The sequence below is a fragment of the Azolla caroliniana genome, unplaced genomic scaffold, assembly GCF_043228905.1.
Source record: "Azolla caroliniana isolate FFs.n. ecotype wild unplaced genomic scaffold, voAzoCaro1.0.p SCAF_27, whole genome shotgun sequence".
NCBI lineage: Eukaryota > Viridiplantae > Streptophyta > Polypodiopsida > Salviniales > Salviniaceae > Azolla > Azolla caroliniana.
The window spans coordinates 96,690-110,000 of NW_028230462.1; the positions used below are offsets into that span (position 1 = coordinate 96,690).

Consider the following 13,311-nt stretch of genomic DNA (forward strand, 5'->3'; position numbering starts at 1 on the left):
ACTCAACGATGAAGCGGCACAAAATAACGTAACGAGGGCTACGAGCAGTACAACAGCTACAGGCTGTATACATTCTAACCATCCATAGTGTTGGAAGCAAAAACGACGACTATCTCAATTATTGGGGGGAAAGGGGGTATATTTTATTTTGCAAAAAGGGGATCACGGCAAACAAAGAATCTGAGTCAAGAGTCAGTGTTGCTTGCTGTCACGAAGGGCATGGAGGATGTTGATCATTGCGTTGATGGAGATTCCGGCCGGAGAAAGCGGTGTCGTGGATTGTAGTCTAAGTTGGTTAAACTGCCTGCCTGCGTGCGCACTTGGATTTTTTAAATGACATCGAGATACAGAAACCCCCGCCCGACCGCATGAACCGCTTCATCGAAAACCCTTCATTTTCATGCTGCGTGAGATAAGCAATTTACGGCTCAACCTCCCATGACGAGTATGATTACTACGTAGACACCGCTATAGACACTTCACAAAGTACAGAAATTGATGACGATGTACTAGAGCTTGATCCGTAGGATCGCTATGATTTAGACTTTGAGGAGGATGACGGATTAGTGAACCAAAAAGAAAGAGTTGTTGAACAAAAGGCTAGATTGAAAAAAATCAGAAAAGAAAACCCTAAATGTTCCGCAAATACGTCCAAAGCGTATGCTTTGTTTTGGAAGAAACGAATGTTACTATGCAGAATGCGGGCCTAGCGAATATAACGAGCGAAAACTACTTTTTTATTTTGCAGATTTTAGTCCCGCAGGACAGGATTTGGCCAAACCAAAGTTGTGTCATTCTGAAAGGATGATTTGTTGTAGCACATGTCGTCTTTTTCATGGCTAATCTGCGGCGTGTTTTTCATAGTAGGGTCACGAGAGAGACTGTAAAGCCGAGAAACCCCTGTAGAACAGGGAACCAGCGGTACGACCGAATATAATGTTAGCGCTATTTTCCCACTGAAAACGATTTCTATACTCATTAAGAGGGCAACTTCCGTATCTATAACATCATTGGCAGGGAACCCGGTAGCCAATCATACCATCTAAAACGAACGATCTAGAAGAAATTTGGTAGATTCAAATATATGGTTTAATCATCTACAGTCCAATCAGAATGACAGAGCCAGGGAAGTCTTCGCTAGGTTTCTTCCGCCGCGCGCGCGCGCCGGGAATCCGCTTACCCTTATCGAACCTGCAACAAGTTCAATCTAAGACATGCTCAAATCAACGATTGGCCTATTTTGTTTGTCAAATCGATTCTGGATCAATTGGCGAAAGGTCTTTGAGGAATAATAGTCCGATCGTTGATTTCCTCAGCAGAGCCGCCGTTCTTGAACAACAAGACTAAAGCAGCCATTCGACCAACAGGAACGGACTGCAAGGAAGCAACAAAAACAACAGGTTGTAGAGAACCCACGCCAGCTGTTGAGAAGCTGCGAGAACAGCCAAGAAGCCACCAACAGATAGAAATAGAGGGCGAGATCTATCGATACGAGGACCACCAACTGCTACGTTAGCTTAGCTGGAACCTGCATACTTATCATCAATTCCCGTGACATCACTCCTGTACCCCTTGTGACTAACGTTTACGGATTAACCTGCTTGCTGTTTCTTCAAGCACCATGAATGAAGGTGCCGGCTTTTTCTGGGATAGAACTACTGCAATCTGGGTAAGGTATACCTTCTACAAGAACTACAAGAAGGTAGCTCTTCTGTTAGGAGGAATACACAGCTCACTGTAGGTCTTTGGGGAATTTACAGGTCTATCGCTCTTGCAGCAAATTCAATCTAAGACTGGCACTGAAGAGGCCAAAGGGGAACTAAGGCTAACGTCAACGATTCCTTTTTAGTTTAGTGCGATGGAAAAAAAAACAATCTCTTGGTGGAGCCCTTATCCGTATTGAAATGTGAATCATATTGCTTATTCTATTATTCATACTCTTCAGGAAATTACTGTTTTAAACAATATTTTCGGATCGGAAATGAAACCTGTTGATAATCTCTCGCTCGGTTAGTTACTGCCTCTCGCCAATAACTAACCGGGAGCGGAACGGCCATCGGCAAGGCGGATCATCATCTTACGTCTTGGGCGTGGGCGGGGGCGGACCCCGCCCCGACGTATACATTCCATTACCTGAAGAGAAAAACACTACAGAAGCCATTTATTCACCATTTATTCAATAGTAACGTGCGGTGCCTTCACTTATCCAACCATTCATTAAGCCCCCATCCTGGTACAACCTATTTGTTTTCCAAACCAAAGACGTTGCGTGCAATTGTAGGAGTAATATATGCAGAATTCAATATAGCCCTGGTCATCATATTTCACTTTGCCTTCCCTGCACTTTTCTTAAAGCCGCTCCATGAGAAATAAGTCTCCCCTTCTGTGTTGGCTGAAGTGATGATAATTACTTTGAACTCTCAAAGATGCGCAAGAGTCTCAGAATTCTCTTTCAATTACGGAAGTTCCTTTGACAAGAAAGTTGTGGCCATTGAGAAATGGAATTCAATAGAGTTTCTTCATATTTCGACTAGGTAATAGGGGGAGATAATCATACTGAGTTTCTCCAAAAGTTTGTACATAATGTGCCCTCACAAAACGCTCTATGCTAAGTGAGTGACGTACGCTTTTCTCTCTGACTCTTAGCTTAGTAAAGATTTGTTAAATTAAAACAATTTTTTGGTCAAAGCTCCACTTCACGTCTTTATGCGTTTTTAACCACGAGGATTCTCTGTAGCTAATTTGACACTTTCAAGTGAGTTGGAGGGTGCCCCTAGAACTAAAATGGTTTTACACAATCTAAAAACTTCCAGAACATGGGTATAATCAGATTTTGATGGGAAATCTTAGCATAATACGTTTCTGTAATGAAAACGGAGTATACTTGGAGTGAACGTAGGCAAGCTGTGTGTCTTTTCGTGCAGAAACTAAGGTAGAAATGGAAGCACTTTTTGCTATTCGCCTCACGAGCGGGCTCTTATCACTCCGCTCGCGTAGTGAACGGAACGGAAGGGCGTTAAAGAAAAGAAACGTTAGCCGCCCGCTCTTCCATTTCCTAAAAACCCTCAATATGACTAATTGTGTTAGTAGCGGCACTAAATATTTGAATAGGAGAGAAGAGCTAACGTGCTCAGCAACCGCCCGCCCGTTTAATAATTTATTCATTTTTTGAGCAGGTATATTGTCATAATCTGTCTCGATTTGACGGCATCTTGCTATTGAAATATTTAGTTATCCAACCTAATATAATATTAAAAACTAGAATTAGAGAACATCAAATAGATCAAATTATTATATATGATAAAAAGAAACTGAAAACACCGCTATTATATATACGGGACTCTCTAAAACTATTACCTTCGTTGAAATCTCTAGCTGAGACAATGCGTCCAGAGCTGAGTAGTAAAGGTTCAATTCCGCATAAAGAATCGAACAAGTTAAATATTAGAGATAAACAATATGAATTAATAAAGTATCTAAAACAGGATATAATGATATTAGCTGGAGTGCTTAAGCAAAGTATAAGAAAAATACTGCTTGCTTGCTGGGATCGGTTTAGTATAGATATAACGAAATGTCTGACAGTGTCGTCGATGGCAATGAAGATCTATCGTACTCACTACTATCCAAAAGCATATCCAATATACAGGCCTGATGCTAACAAAGCATCATTTATTCGACGAGCGAGGTTGGGTTGGTGGCCACACTGATGTATACAAGCCGTATGGTAAGGAAATGTATTATTATGACGTGAACTCGTTATACCCTTACGTAATGACAAAGCCTATGCCAGGGGGAAAACCTGTATGGAGACTTGTCAGGCAGCGATATGGAGCATCTATTTGGCTGCTTTGTGGAAGCGAATGCCCTGATACAATTAAAATACCATTACTACCCTATAAAGATCCTTACATTACAAGGGAACATATTTCCTACAGGGACGTTTACAGGCGTCTACTTTACGGAAGAGTTAAAATATGCTATAAGATTGGGTTACAAAGTAGAAGTTAAGCATGGGTATTTATTTGAAAGGAAAGAAACTTTTATTGAATTTGTAAGCGAGATATATAAAGAGAGGCAGGAAGCAAAAAAGAGAGGCGACATGGTGACGTCATCTCTGCACAAATTGACAATGAACTCTCTGTACGGAAGGTTTGGTATAAAACCAGAAATGAATATAACAGAGATCTGTGATCAAGAAAGACTTGACAAGATAATGTCAATATATCCATATGGTATAGCTGAAGCTATAAATAATACGCATTATATATTGACTTATACAACACAAATGCAGCAGAAACTGAGAAATGAGGATTGTAAAGACGATTCATTTAGATCGATGATTCATTGGATGGACTCACGGAACGCCGGCTCTTCCTCAGCTGTACAGATGTCGGCAGCAATAACAGCATATGCTCGAATACACATGTATCCCTATATTTCCCGGGTTCCTACTATACCGATACAGACTCTGTAGTACTAGACAAACCGTTGCCTCCGGAGTTAGTATCTTCGAGTTGGGTAAATTTAAGCTTGAATATAAAAAAGTAATAGAGGGTTATTTCTTAGCACCTAAATGTTATGCATTTAAAATTGAGGATGGTGATATGGTAAGATACAAAGGTGCAGCCAAGAAATTGGTAAATTTTAAGCGAGGAACAATATCAAAACCTTGAACGAGTACAAACCTTCTAACAGCTAACTTTCATATAAATTGGAAAGATCTCAGTCAGCATTTACCGCAAAGAAATGATGCTTAATGTGGGTATTGATCCCTCTCTCAAGCAAGCAAGAGATAATTGGTATTCAAGGATGGGCTGTGGGTAGATACAAACCCTAAAAAGAAAGGTTGAAGAACCAACCCGTCCCGTGGCTTCACCTAATAAAGTAGCAGCTGTAGAACCTACGCCGCAGAAGCGCAAGAAGAGGAAAGCTACGAGTCGTGAAGAAGTGTTACAACGTCGTGAAAAGAAGATGTTACAAGAGAAAATACAGAAGCTCGAAGAAAATGTATTGAGCGATTAAAACGCACGACAATCGAAGAAATGTTACAGCTTGAGCTTCCAAAGTTCTTCGAAAAGCTACAGAAAAAAGAATAACTTCAATTATATAAAATGGTCAAAAACAAAGAAGAAGATCTTTGGAAGACAACCCATAAAGAAGAGGATAATGGTCTAAAACAGCAAGCAGCAGTTCACGGAATGTACTGGTGGCATAGTCGCTGCACAGGCCAACAACGACATCAAAGTTACATCGAAAAAAAAGGATCAAGCTACTGCCTGCGAAGAACGCCGACTCGCAGCATTATGCTACTCCAACAACATCGAAGATAAGTGAAGAATATAATATAAGTAAGGGCACTCCTCCTTGACTTGATAAATAAGTTGCAGAGAGGAAGGAAGGAACAGGATTGAAACATGCCTCAAAATCTATTCATCATTTCCTAGGCAGAAATCAACGATTGGGCGTTTACCCATCCATCCTAACGGCCGGCAGATTAGACTCTTTAAAGCAATGCTTTATAATAGATAGAGCTGCTGCATTGTTTCTTCTTTAACAACTTTATTAGTTGCGGGAGGTTGATAGAATAATTGTTCTTGTCTGCTTGCGTAGACGACATATTGAAAAGGATTGGACCCTCTAGCCGTAACCGTTAAGACAGGTGCTGCTCTCCCAGCAAGCAGAGTTGGTGGGCGGGATCTCGCTGCATCGAAAGATCAGTCTAATGCGAAGACCGCCCGCCAAAACAAAAACAAAATTGCATGATGCAGCTACTCGGCAGGCAAAAATGTCTGCATCGACACTACGTGAAGAACGGGTTCAGCGTGCGTGGGAAGAACCGCAGCAGAGTGAAGCAGGATTGAACTCTTCATCCAATGCCATTTCCTAGGCAGAAATCAACGATTGAACCTGAGACGTTTACCCATCCATCCTCTAAAAGATTAGACTGCGGCTTTCAATATTAATTTATAGAATAGCATAGAAATGAAAAAAACTCTGCACTGTGGGCTTCATTGTCGCAGCAGATTCGGCATGCTGATGTAGCGGGGAGGACTCTCTTTCACCATTACTGCCTGCCTGCGCGAAAGGAAAGCAGCTAATCTCAGAATTTTTTTGAGGTGGTGGTAGTGTTCGGCGGCGAAGAAAGTGGTTCATGGTGATATTCTTATTCATCATTTATAAAAGGATCATCCATAAGAGGATTATCATATGCAGTATAACTATGTAACCGGGCGGAGAAGGCAGTTGAAGCTAGATTTTCATCTGTCGCTGCTTCTTTCTGTCGTCGAAGAACGGCGACTTCCCCTACGAGATAGGTCTGTATCAGTTTGTGTTTCGGCATCAGTTGGCCTTTCTTCAGTTTGTGTTTCGACATGTTTTGATCAACGGGAGGTACAAGAACCTCATCAGCACTGTCAGTGGTAAGAAGATTTGTATTTTCCACGTAAACCTGTTGGGAGGTATAATATCACTGTCACTCTCACTACTATTGGTTAATAGCGATGGACGATTTATGACTGAAACTGAATAACTTTCAGGCAGGATATAGAACAGTATGCATTCCGTTGTTTCTAATAGTAGTTATTGGAGGTATATCAGATGCAGTAAGATAGGAATTAATTTGTAAATAAATTTCAGTGAGTGTCTGAAATACCCAATAATGATGATTCCCTGCTATTAAAAGATAATAATCTTTCCACCCACAATAGTGTTAATTTCGCTTTCTGAAGGCCTGGTATCTAGCCGCATACCACGCTGAATGCGCTCATGTACCAATCTTATACAAATTCAATAAAGAAAACCTTTCAGGTTGCTTGCTGTAAAGGATACTGAATTGACATGTAGAATTCGTTGCTGTTATGAAGCAGATAATCTAATGCATACGACGCGCTTTCCATTATTCTACCTGTTGAATTTACAGAGTCTATTTCGTTTAAAGCGGTAAATTAAGTCTGTTATGTGGAGGTCTCAGCCAATTATATAGATATAAGAAGGGATTGGATTCACCTATTATGCTACTAGCAGACGGGCTACTGTCACTGCTACCTCCACCACTACTACCGCCAAAGATATAGGTTATTACACATATATTTATAGTAGTGAGTACCACTCCCCAAAAAGACTTATTTTTATACATTGGTTCTTTATTTGTAGCGTCACCCGATTCTCCTAAGACCTGCGCAAGCAACATTTCCCGAGCGAGACCTGCGCAAGCAACATTTTCCGAGCGAGACCTGCCTGCGATTCTACTCCTTCTCTAGCAGAACCTGTTGATATTTTAACTGATTCCGAAGAATAATAATTTAGCTCTCTGTCGTCCTTCACTACACGCTCAGCCGAGAATCTTCTCTCGCAGCAAGCAAGCAAGCAAGCAAGCAAGCAAGCAAGCAAGCACTTGAACTACTATCAGCCGTAGTTTTAGAGCCTTCTTCCGGTACATGCTTAGGCTGCACACTAGCCCCACCATTTTCGGTTGGTTGCTGAGGAAGAAGAAGGTTGCGTGCTGACCGCAGAACCAACCTCGAGATGCTTCTATATCTTCTCCGGCTGAAGACATAAAACATTCTAAAACATACCTATAACATCTATTTGATCTTTTATTAATGGAAGATCTATCACGCCTATAAGGTACCATGTTAGACCACCTAACAGTAAGACTTGCGCATTCGCATATAACTTCTTTTTTGTTTGTAATAGTTCCATTCTTTTTTACACTCACCAGTGATAGAATCATACTAGTTATCCCACTTATTCCCAATAGATAGAATAATTGATTACTGTCACCAGCTATAAACTTGTTTGTTGCCTTCTGGTCTAAAAAGAATTACCATTATATAACCTAAAAGATGCATACAAACAGCTGTTGTCCAAGTTGAGAGCAAATGATATCTTAAATCTATTAATAATTTTTTTGGATCGACCGATCCTGTCAGCATATGTAATCTTTTTGATAAACAAATTTAAAGACTTATATATCAAATACTTATAAACTCCATCATAAAATGATGATATTCTTTTTAGTACTTTATATTTCTTCTTATTCCTTGACAAAAAAGCTTCGTAATTCATGTTGCCTGAAGTCAGTCGTAGACCCTGCCGCCGGACTGCAGGTCTGGTTTCAACGAACTTTCAGGCTCTAAAAGATACATTGAATCACGGTTTAGTTTACAAAGCAGCACTGCTTTGGTCTCTGCGGCCGGCGGAAGAAGCGTTGAAGGATTGCTTTGATTCATTGTCTGCAGACAGGCCTGGATGCAAGCAACAATTGTGAGCTGACAGGAAGAAATAGGTGATCTCCCAGCTGCTGCTTTTGATTGTGTATTTGATTGTGTACTTGATGAAGGCCTTTTTTGCTGCTGTTTATAACCCTTTCTTTGTTTCTTCGACCCACTCATCAATATATCTTCCTGCTCTGCACCTTCCAGCTGGGTAGAGTGCTTTTTATATGTCGTTTTCGGGCGGGCCTTACTCAACCGCATTCTTAGCGATAGTAAATATCAATAGGCTCGGTCAAATAACCACCACTCAAAGTAACTGTTTCACATTCTTTCTATTCTTTCTATTTTATAACCCAAAGTACTAGCAGAACAACCATTGGTAAGTTCAACTTGACAGGTAAGAGATTTCTAATATTGTATAAACATCGAACATAGAGTCTTTTTTTCTTAAAAAATCCTCCTTCCTGCAGAACAAATAACTGGTTGTTCATCCATGTTTGGATTCTCCATAAGTTTTACTAACTCTTTATCAATTAACAATTCCAAAATGTAACATCCCAAAACATTAAACATTTTTTATCTAAATTGTTTTCAATAATATTATTCTATTCCTCATTAAAACCACCTTCACAACAAGTACTAAAAGTTAGTTCACAACAAGTACTAGAAGGCTCAATCCTGTTCTTTTTTATTAGAAAATCAGTTTATCTATAAGCGTTGCGGCCTTTATTTATTTTCTTATATTAGCGGTTCTGGCTGGGGTAATAAACTGGCATAGCGAAGTGCCGACCTATCGTGGCATCGTCGGCATTCATTATTAATCTGGCTTCTATTTGGCCAAGAATGGGCGTGATAGCAGAATAAGAGGAAAACACTACAAAAGCCATTTATCCAATAGTAACGTGCGGTGCCTCCACTGGTTAACATCCAATCCAACCTAAAAGTAAGCAATCGGCCAAAGGCAACCGAAACATTCTTTAGTAAATTAGTCAAGAACTTAAACTCCGTACTGCGGAAGTGTTAAGGAAAAGTGGGGCCAGTGATGACACAAAAACTGGTCCTGTAGCGGCCACTCCTCCTAATTTGTTGAGGATACTTCACGGAATAGCATAGATTGATAAGGGATACCATTCTAATACAATATAAGCCAGAGTGAACATCGGATTCGCAGGCATATAATTGTCGGAGTATCCCAAGACATTAGGTGCATAGAAGAGCCGGATGGAGAAGAAAATGGCAAATGCTACCCGACCCACCAAATCCTTGGCGTAAAGATAGAGATGAAAAGCAATTTTATCCACAGAAGAATTTATGCCCAATGGATTGTTGAATCCGTATTAATATAACGCAGCCGGATAGATAGGACTAGCGCCTGCAATTACGAAAAGGAGTGAGTGATAAGGACTGGAGAAACGATTTAGGGTGGCATTGTCTACGGAGAAACCACCCCAAAGCCGAGTGACTATGGTATCTCCTACTATAAATACGACACTAGCTGAGCTGGTAGTTACTATAGCTCCCCGAAAGCTCATTTAACCCCGGAAGAGTACATGGCCTGTGAAAGCGGTAACGATCGTTGATAGAAGGGTGACAACTCCGAGACACCGAATGAATTCTCTGAGACTGATATAGCTTCCATGATACGGACCGCAGAAAATATAGATATGAACTGCAGTGAAGAACATACTGGCCCCATTGGCATACATGTAACAAAGCAACCAGCCTCCCTTCACATCTCTCATAATGTGTTCTACGCTGTTGAGAGCCAGATCGACATGAGGTGTATAATACATAGCTGAAAAGACGCCGATAATGATCTAAATGACTGGACGAAGACCGGCTAACAAACCAAACCCCCACCGATGACTTATATTGCTCAGAATTAGATGATCTATCGAATGCTAGTTAAGTATAGAAAATAAAGGCTATTTAAGAATTGGAAGTCACCTGGCCATGATAGTAATAGTAGTATTCGGTTCATTCTGTGTTTTTCCTTCTGCGTGCGGCCCCGAAAAGCGTTCATCATGCATCTGCCTTGATGGGGCCTGACTCTTCAGTGTCGGTTACTCCCAGTCCAGAGCGCCCTTTTTCCATTCATGAAGAGATCCAATGGTCGGAATCCGTACAAACACCATCATAGACCGAAATCCAAACCAACCAATCTTGTTCGAGGATACTGCCCGGGGAAACGAGAGGGTCACTTCCGAATCGAAGATAATAAATGAAGGGGAGACCGAATAAGGTCATGTATCAAAACGACTTCTGACATCACCAAGTAGGTCAGAACCGCGTTCGTGAGCTGACAATTTATCCGGATAGGCCGAACCTTTCAAAGCAAATGCGAAAAAAGCACCAATTGGGATCAGGGAAGGTAGCAAACTGATGACTAGGTAGAAAGAAATAGGGGCAAATTCGAAAATGAGAAGAAAAGTCTTTACGGAAAAGAATGGCATTCTTTAGAACTTACTTCAGGAAGAATCATCCAGGGCTGCGGTTGCGGTTTCTTCTTTCTTGTATTCATAACTTTTTTCTATTGCTTTTTCGGCGAAAAGGCAAGCAAGTTTTACCTGACTTAACTGAAAAGCCATTTTCCTCTCTGCAAACTCCAGGAGAGAGTGGACTTCAGGAAATCACAAAGTGGGTCCCCAAGGAGGAAAGGAGGAGGGAACTTGTGAGGAAGTTTCCACCCTCCTTTCGGCCTCTGGGGTTAAACAAGACCCAGATAAAGTCAAGTTAGAGAGCCGTGTAATGGGCGACTATTCCGCACGGTTCGGAGAGCACAACTACGATCACTTCTCCTCGGCAGAAGCTTGACTCTATCTTTGAGCGCGGTAGAATGAAGACGTGTAGAAGTCAAAGTCTCTGGGATTATTGCACGTAAATCTGTCCACGAACCTATGTAAACAGGGTTAAAAGCGGTGGATAGCCTAGTCCCTATAGGTCGTGGTCAACGGGAACTGATAATCGGCGACCGACAAACTGGAAAGACTGCTATAGCTATTGATACCATTCTGAACTAGAAACCAATCAACGCATAGGGCACCTTCGATAGTGAAAAATTGTTTCGCGTGTACGTAGTGATTGGATAAAAACGTTCAACCGTGGCATAATCGGTTAAGATTCCCCCGGAAGCCGGTGCTCTGGAATATCTCATTATTGTTGTAGTCACGGCTTCGGATTCTGCTCTCCTGTAATTCCCGGCACTACATCCTGGTCGTGCTACGGGAGAGTCTTCTAGAGATCATGGAATGCACGCATTAATCATCTATGACGATCCCAGTAAGTAATCAGTGGCATATTGATAAATGTCATTATCGCCACGTTGACTACTAGGTTGTGAGGTTTCCCTCGGAGATGTCTTCTATTCATATCTCTGTTCATCGGAAAGAGCCGCCAAAAGGTTAGACTAGACTGGTGTAGGTAGCTCGATTGCTTCACTCGTCATTGAAATATAAGCTGGAGACGTTTCTGTTTATACTCTTATCAATGTCATTCTCATTACAGATGGATAAATCCTCCCGGAAACTGAACCTCTCTATCGCGGAGTTTGGCTCGTTATTAACGTAGGATTACTCGTTAGTTGTGTTGGGTCTGCCGCTTAGCCGAAAGCTATGAAAGCACTTCGTGGCACCTTAAAATTGGAGCCGGCATAACATCGTGAAGTTGCCGCTTCTGCGTAATTTGGGTCAGACCTCGATCCCGCTATTTAGTATTCGCCATATTGCGGCGCTAGGCTTACCGAGGTACTTAAATAACTATAATATCCCCTGATCCCTATCGAATGACAGATTGTAGTTATCCTCGCGGCGGTCAATGGGTTCCCGGACTAGATCCCTTTGACATAGATCGCTTAATATGAGAAGGAACTCCCCGACAAAATCAAACCACACATACTTGAGGGTATCAAGGAGTAAAAGCTATTGAGTGAAGAGGTGTAGAAAAATCCGGCTACGTTCCGCTAAAAAATTGCCAGTTCTCTATCATCAGTAACAACTGGTTCAGTCTAGTTCAAGAGATGGGGAAGGAGGCCCCCTCACGTAATTACTAAGGAGACCCTCCCTTTTGTTTGTAGGAGCGTTAGGCGGGTGAGCGGATAACGGCGGGAATTGAACAAGCCGATAGATCACCGCCACCTAACCTATAGGTGGTTTGCGGGAATTGGCCCAGTTACCTCCTATAGAAATGCTTTGTTTGTTTGTCTTTTGGTAGGGACAGTCATTACGCGTAGCTTCGTTGGACACAACGACTGGCAACGGTTGATTTCGGCCGGCAGCTTCGGGGAAAGGTTTGAACCCATGGCTATGGCAATCTATTTTCTGGCTTCTTTTTTTCTAAAATAAATTCCGATTCGCTAGAGAGAGATCAATTGCTTGCTTGCTTGCGGGGTGGAGTAAATGGCCAACTCGTCAGGCTCATGACCTGAAGACTGCGGGTTCAAACCCTGCCCCCGCACTACATGTTGTCAACAGTAAAAAAGCAAATGAAGATTATTGTATAATAATCCATGCTTAAGAATGGGAAACTAACGTGACTATTCATATTGTCAATTCGTTATCATTCGTGTTGTCAATGAGACGGTGACATTCCAATGAAGCGGTTTTCATCATCATGAAGGCCTTCATGCATGCATGAAGAACCTGTTTGGTTTGATGAACATGCCGGTTCATCATGCTTGCTGTTTAAAATACTCGTTAGGTGGTTCCGCTTTTCTTTTGGGGAAGGCGTGCGTTTCAGGCTTGCAGGGAAAAGTGCCATTTCCGAGTTCAAAGATTGCTGCTTTAAAGTGGAAAGAAAAGTGCAAAGCATCTTCTTGCCAGTGATTCATCAAGATTGCCGCCGGCTCGGTTTAAAGTGAAAAGAAAAGTGCTGCTTTGCTTTGCTTTGCTGGATTCGCAGATTATGGCCAGAAGATGATATTGCCTTCTTGCATGATCCTTCTGAATTTTACCAACGGAATTTCGAAATTCCAGCATTCAATTCTTTCCGCAATCTGAGCCGCATTAAAGATTATCGTATAATAATCCATGAATATTCAGGCCTTCTTGAAAGTTCAAAAGAAGAACTTTGGTAGCCATTTATATTACACTTTTTA

The 13,311-nt window shown here is 41.5% G+C and overlaps 1 long non-coding RNA gene across 1 annotated transcript in view; it reads right to left on the minus strand.

Moving 5' to 3' along the window:
- The window catches only part of LOC147849614 (uncharacterized), a 37,962-nt gene that overhangs the window by 22,844 nt on the left and 1,807 nt on the right, over positions 1–13,311 (minus strand). The window lies entirely within an intron of this gene.